The sequence below is a fragment of the Coenobita brevimanus genome, chromosome 26 (genome assembly GCF_032717465.1).
Source record: "Coenobita brevimanus isolate Jiangsu-jjx chromosome 26, ASM3271746v2, whole genome shotgun sequence".
In the NCBI taxonomy this organism is placed as follows: Eukaryota; Metazoa; Arthropoda; class Malacostraca; order Decapoda; family Coenobitidae; genus Coenobita; species Coenobita brevimanus.
In genome coordinates this window covers 18573896-18580774 of record NC_136979.1, presented here as the reverse complement: position 1 = coordinate 18580774, position 6879 = coordinate 18573896, and the positions used below count along the sequence as shown (strand labels likewise).

Sequence of the window (6879 nt, the reverse complement as noted above, 5' to 3'; positions counted from 1 at the left end):
AGCTTACATGTTTCTAATGCTTGAGATACGTCAATGATGTCATATTACAAAATGTATTCGAGTATATGGCATGGAAACAGGTAACATGGCAAAACTTTTATGTGATTGTATTTATTATAGTACATAGCCTACAAACGATAAATACAGTTTTTATATGCCAATGTGAAATGATGCAAATATGCTGGGCAATTACCAGTTACGTGATGTAAGTGATACTTTTTATCATACCATACCTCATGATGCATAAGATAACGAACTTTAAATTACCAGGCGTACGGCCATGCCACGTTGAGTACACCGCTTCCCGTCCGATAAGCAAAGTTAAGCAACGTTGGATCTGGTTAGTACTTGGATGGGTGACCGCCTGGGAACACCAGATGCTGTTGGCATAACTCCCTACGTGTCAAGTGGGGTTGGTGGAGGATTAGTGCCCCTCCCTGTAAAACAATTAACTCTAAGCCCTTGACCACCCCGTTTGGGATACATGGCGTCTGGCAATGGATGGATGGACATACATACTGTGCAAACTAATGATCATATAAAACACATAAAAAATACTAGAGGGGTGCCCGACGTTGCCGGGCCAAAATGACGAACACTATTCCTATTTGTTCTACAGTAGTCCAATCTTTCTTTCTACTCCAGAAAGACCATGTACCTATAATGCTTTTGAAGAGGGATTATAAGAGGTCAAGTAATTTTCTATTTCAGCTTTTGCAGACAAATTGCACAGTTTTTGTGCGCACTTGTTTACTGTTATTAGTGACCTCAAATGACCTCGGAGGTCAACCTCACATAGCCTATGTCCGAACTGGATGTCATTTGAGTCTCCTTGCAAAAATCGGGCTGCTGGGTCCTGTCGTTCGATCGCGTATTACCGGTGACCTCATATGACTGACCAGTGACCTCAGATGACCTCAGAGGTCAACATACATGTCCAAACTGGAGGTCATGTGAGTCTCCATGCCAAATATTTGGCTGCAGGGGTCCCCGTCGTAGCCCGGACCAAAAAGGAAAAAGCTCTACCGGTGACCTTAAACGACCCACGTGTGAATTTTCATGCCCCCTAATACAATCCTTGGGGCACACTGATTCAGAACATATATGTGTCTGGGGGTCTCTGGCCCTTGGTTTGGTCTTGATTGAAGGAAAAAACAAACAAATAAAGCGGCTCATATATATATATATATATATATATATATATATATATATATATATAATATATCTCTCTATCTATCTATCTATCTATATATATATATATATTATATACATAAATTTATCTATATGTATACCTATCTATCTATGTATCTATCTACAGTATCTGTCTATCTATCTGTCTATCTATCTACCCATCTATCTATATCCATCTATCTATCTATCTATCTATATATATATATATATATATATATATATATATATTGTTACATAGCCTATGATTTCATCATCCTTTGTGTAATTTTAACGCACAGTATGCTGCATGTTTGATCACGAGCGTGTTCTGCCTCAGTCCCCCCCTTCTACCGTTATAGTAGAGTAAGTCGTTCTCTCTGTTATACTTTGCGGGATTTTCATCTCTTTGTCCCCGTGGCTTCATTTGCGCGTCCTTCTTACAAGTTGTATCAGGCTCTGCTGGCCCCTATATAATGAGCTCAATCTCTGCATCATGGCCACTTAGATCTGCTCCTCATTTTGTTCACATCTCTGTCCTCCCCTGTACAGTTATTATTATTGTGAGTGCTCAAGAAATCTCCAAACATCTAGCAGCTGTGTGTAATTTGAGTATAACTGTTGTTGCATTTTGTTCTTGTACTGTATAGCATAAGTTTAATTTGTAGGCCTAGTGAAGTTTGTAATTTATGTAGTGTTCTTTGTCAGTCATTTTTGATAATAGTTTGTATCTGTAATAATTTATCTGGCATTCACTGAGTATTATCTGGTATCTCATTTTATCAGGGCTGACTTAGATAAATTTACTCTTGCTAATTTCGTGTTAATAGAGGCTATTGCAGTTAACCATACATTTAACCTGTTTATTTGCCATTACATTATCCTTATGAGTCCTGAATGTTTTGTTGTTAATTTAAGCATTAAACTTTAACTTGTAATTTTACCTAACTCTTTTGTTTTGAACCTGGAACTTTACGGGACAGTAGTGACTCTTCGTATTCTCACTTAAAGTGTACATTATCTTTCTCTGTTTCGTAACATACATTTGGCGACCTCATATCAGGATATTCAGGATATTATCATAAGGATATTGTTTGATATTTTGTGACTGTGATATATTCATGATGGCTACTATTTCTACACTTGATGAAGCCAAAGATTTTTTGTCAAATGTGCAAACAGTGTGTGATATTGAAAATAGAACAAAGAATGAACTTAAGCTTGTTGCTCAACAATTGGGAATTGCTGTTCGCTCTCATCATTCTAAAGATCAAATTGTTGGCATGATTAATAAGAGCTTGTTTAATGTGACTCCTCCAAATGAGCAAACGCAGATTGAAATAGCTAAGTTACAGCTAGCCCTGCAGGAGGCTTGTGCTAAGGAGGCGGAGTCTCGTGTTAAGGAGGCTGAATTTCAAGCACGTGCTAAGGAGGCTGAGTCTCAGGCTAAGGAGGCTGACTCTCAGGTTCGGATTCAGGAGGCACAGATACAGGCTCAGGCACAAGCTGAACTTGCTAGGATTCAGGCAGACCATGAGTATCGCATGAAACAAGGTGGAACTGGATCATCTAGCTCTGATGATTTTGATGTGGCTAAAAATGTTAAACTTGTCCCTCCTTTTAATGAATCTGATTTAACCAAGTATTTTCAGTTGTTTGAGAGGGTAGCTACAGGTTTTAATTGGCCTAAGGAGTATTGGCCAGTACTCCTTCAAACTGTTCTCACCGGTAAAGCTCAAGTAACTTATGCATCTTTGCCTCAGGATCAATCTGATAATTATGATGTAGTTAAGAGCTTGATTCTTAAGGCCTATGAGCTTGTTCCTGAAGCCTATAGAGTAAAATTTAGGACAACTTACAAGCAAGATAAGCAATCCCATGTTGAGTATGCAAAAATGAAAGAAGATCTGTTAGAGCAGTGGTTAAATTCTAAGAATGTGGATTCTGATTTTGGTAAATTTAAGCAGATGATTTTGCTGGAGGATTTCAAAAGGTGTATTAGTAAAGATGTAAGCCTATATCTTGATGAGAAAAGAATAGATAATTTGTCTGATGCTGCAGTTTTAGCTAATGAGTATGTTCTCACTCACAAGAGATATTCTAGAGAAAAAGGGAAAGCTGAGAGTAAGTACGTTGCCTCTACTCAGAGTACAGGTAACAGGAAAGAGAATAAGGATGATGTTTCTCAGGAAGTAAATACCAGCTTCACCTCTAGATTTCAGAAAAGTAAATGTACTTATTGTAGTAAGCTTGGTCATACTACGGAGAGATGTTTCAGGAGACAGCGTGATGTGAACAAAAAGGAGTCTTTAAATATTCAGTCAGTTGGTCTAGTGTCCACTCTTGAGAGTTCCCAGAATTCTTTAACTGAGTTAACTGAACCTGCTTTGAGGGGTAACTTAAATTCTCATGATGGAGCTCCTCTTTTGAGCAGTAACGTGGGTGACACTCTCAAGAGTTCATGTGCTAATTTCCTGTCTGATGGTTTTGTCAGTCCTCTGGACAGTAATGACAGGAAATCAGTTAAAATATATCGTGATACAGGTGCTTGCCAATCCCTTATGCTGACCAGTGTTCTAGGCTCTAATTTTAATTCCTCTGATGAAACTGTAATCTTACAAGGTGTAGGGAATAATTACTTCTCTGTTCCTCTGTGCAGAGTGAATTTAGAGTCTGGTTTTGTTAATGGTTCTGTTATGGTTGGGTTGGTTGAGACACTCCCAATGTCAGGTGTAACTTTCTTACTTGGAAATGATATTGGTGGAAGTCAAGTGTGTCCAGCTCCTCAGTTGTCTAGTGAGCCAGTGGCTGCGTCCCAGGATTGTGATGTCCCTGATGTGTTCCCTGCATGTGCTGTCACTAGGGCTAAGTCTAAAGTTACTGGTGATTTAGAGGATAATGATGATGATGATGTTATCCTAGCTGACACTTTTCTTGCTAATTTGGACCACTCACCAGATGAGGCAGTACCCCGTAGTGTTGATAATTTGTCTCGTCAAGAGTTGGTTGAGTTGCAGGTTGCTGACCCTGAGTTGAAAGGTCTAGCTAACTCTGCTTGCAGTGAGGAAGAGTCAGCTGGTGCTTCTACTTGTTATTATGTAAAGTCAGGAGTACTTATGAGGAAGTGGAGACCCCCAACAGCATCAGCCGACTGTGAATGGGAGGTTGTACATCAAGTTGTCATCCCTCGTGTTTGTAGGCAGGATATCATTAGAGTGGCTCATGATTCCAGTTTGGCAGGACACCTTGGAGTGAGGAAGACTGTGGCACGCATTTTGAAACACTTCTACTGGCCAGGTATCTTCAGGGATGTTTCCTGGTATTGTAAGTCTTGTCACACCTGTCAAGTTGTGGGGAAGTGTAATCAGACTGAAAAGGTTGCACCTCTAGTTCCCATTCCTCCTTTTGAGGCGCCTTTCACCCGTGTGTTGGTGGATATTGTGGGCCCTCTTCCTAAGACTTCTTCAGGATTTTCTTATGTGTTGACCATGATTGATATGGCTACTCTTTATCCTGAAGCCATTCCACTTAGAAACATCTCAGCAAAGAACGTGGTTAAGGAAATGATAGGGTTCTTCACAAAGTTTGGTCTGCCCAAGGAGGTACAGTCAGACCGGGGAAGTAATTTCATGTCAAACGTTTTCAAGCAGTCTCTGAAAGAGTTGGGCATCACCCAGATCACGTCTTCAGCTTACCATCCCCAGACCCAAGGAGCGTTGGAGAGATATCATCAAACACTCAAATCGATGCTCAAGAAATACTGTTTGGAACATCAGAAAGACTGGGATAAAGGTCTTCCATTCGTTGTGTTTGCTGCAAGAGAATCTCCAAATGAATCACTGGGCTTCTCACCTTTTGAACTACTGTTTGGCCATGAAGTAAAGAGGACCCCTTAAGTTACTCAAGGAATGCTGGCTGTCGGAGGAAGATGACGTCAACCTGCTGGAGTATGTGATGAAGTTCAAAGAACGGCTGTCCACTGCTTTACAGCTGGCGAGAGAGAATTTAGGAGCTGCTCAGGAGAAGATGAAGACTTGGTATGATAAGAAGTCCAGGTTACGCCACTTTCAGCCAGGAGATCAGGTTTTGATTCTGCTACCAGTTCATGGGCAACCTCTTCAAGCCAAGTTTAGTGGCCCTTATTTCGTGGAGAAGAAACTCAGTGATGTCAACTATGTCATCGCCACACCAGATCGTAGAAAGAGCAAGCAACTATGTCACATCAACATGCTAAAGTTATATCACAGGCGGGACAGAAAATAATCCAGTCTGCACTGTAGCTGTTCCACCCGAGTCTGCAAGTGAAGCTCTCCCATGCAGTATGAGCCTGAGTGATAGTTTGGGGAAGAATCCTGATATCATGAATGATCTCCAGACTAAGCTTTCTCATCTACCTCCCAAGGAAAGGCAGGAGTTTTCGGCATTACTGCAGGAGTACCCGCAAGTGTTCTGTGCCACTCCAGGAAGAACTACTGTGTTGATGCATGATGTCGAGGTTGGAGACGCAAAGCCAATTAAACTGCCTCCTTACCGTGTGAACCCAGTGAAAGTTCCTCTCATCCAGAAGGAGCTTGGCTACCTGTTGGACCACAAGATGATTGAGCCCTGTCAGAGCGAGTGGAGTTCTCCTGTCACTCTAGTCCCTAAGCCAGGTGGGTCACAGAGGCTTTGCATCGACTACAGACGTGTTAATCAGATAACTAAAACAGACACTTACCATCTCCCTCGTGTGGAAGATTGCATAGAGAAGATCGGAAAGGCTAGGTACATAAGTAAGTTTGATTTGTTAAAGGGATACTGGCAAGTACCTATGACTGAACGTGCTAGGGAGATCTCATGTTTTGGAACACTAGGAAAGGCTTTTGCATGTTCGGTAATGCCATATGGTATGAAGAATGCACCAGCCACATTTCAGAAGCTCATGAATGTTGTAACAGAGGGTTTGGCAGGGTGTGTTGTTTATATTGATGATGTATTAATCTTCAGTGACAACTGGAAAGATCATCTATGCCATGTCAGTAAATTTCTTGACCGTTTAGTTCAGGCTAATCTTGTAGCTAATTTATCAAAGTGTGAGTTTGGTCAAGCTAAAGTTCAGTACCTTGGGTATGTAATTGGTGATGGACATGTTGCACCACCAGGAGCTAAGGTTCAGGTTATAAGTGATCTTCCCAGTCCTAAAAGTAGGAAAGAGCTACAAAGATTTTTGGGAATGGTAGGTTATTACAGGAGATTTGTTCTTAACTTTTCTATTCTTGTATCACCACTTACAGACCTACTGAAAAAGGGAGTTAAATTTGTCTGGACCGATAACTGTGAATCCTCTTTCAACAAACTTAAAGCTATTCTATTAAGTCAGCCAGTGCTCGCTACTCCAAATTTTGCTAAGCCTTTTAAGATGGCTGTTGATGCAAGTGATACAGGAGCTGGGGCTGTTTTGCTGCAAGAGGATGATCAGGGTATTGAACATCCTGTATCTTATTACAGTAAGAAGTTCACTCCACCTCAAAAGAACTACTCAACTATTGAGAAAGAGCTTTTGGCCTTGATTTTGGGTTTACAGCAGTTTTCATTTTATTTGTGTTCTGGTTTTGACCCCATAGTCATTTATACCGATCACAACCCACTGAAATTCCTTAGTAAGTTTAAAGATAAAAATCAGAGATTGACAAGATGGAGTCTACTTCTTCAGGAGTATTCATTAGACATACA

The 6879-nt window shown here is 40.7% G+C and overlaps 1 pseudogene; it reads left to right on the top strand.

The window, feature by feature from the left end:
• Window positions 1-270: 270 nt before the first annotated feature.
• LOC145394238 (5S ribosomal RNA) lies at window positions 271-389 on the top strand (annotated as a pseudogene).
• The last annotated feature ends 6490 nt before the right edge of the window (window positions 390-6879 follow it).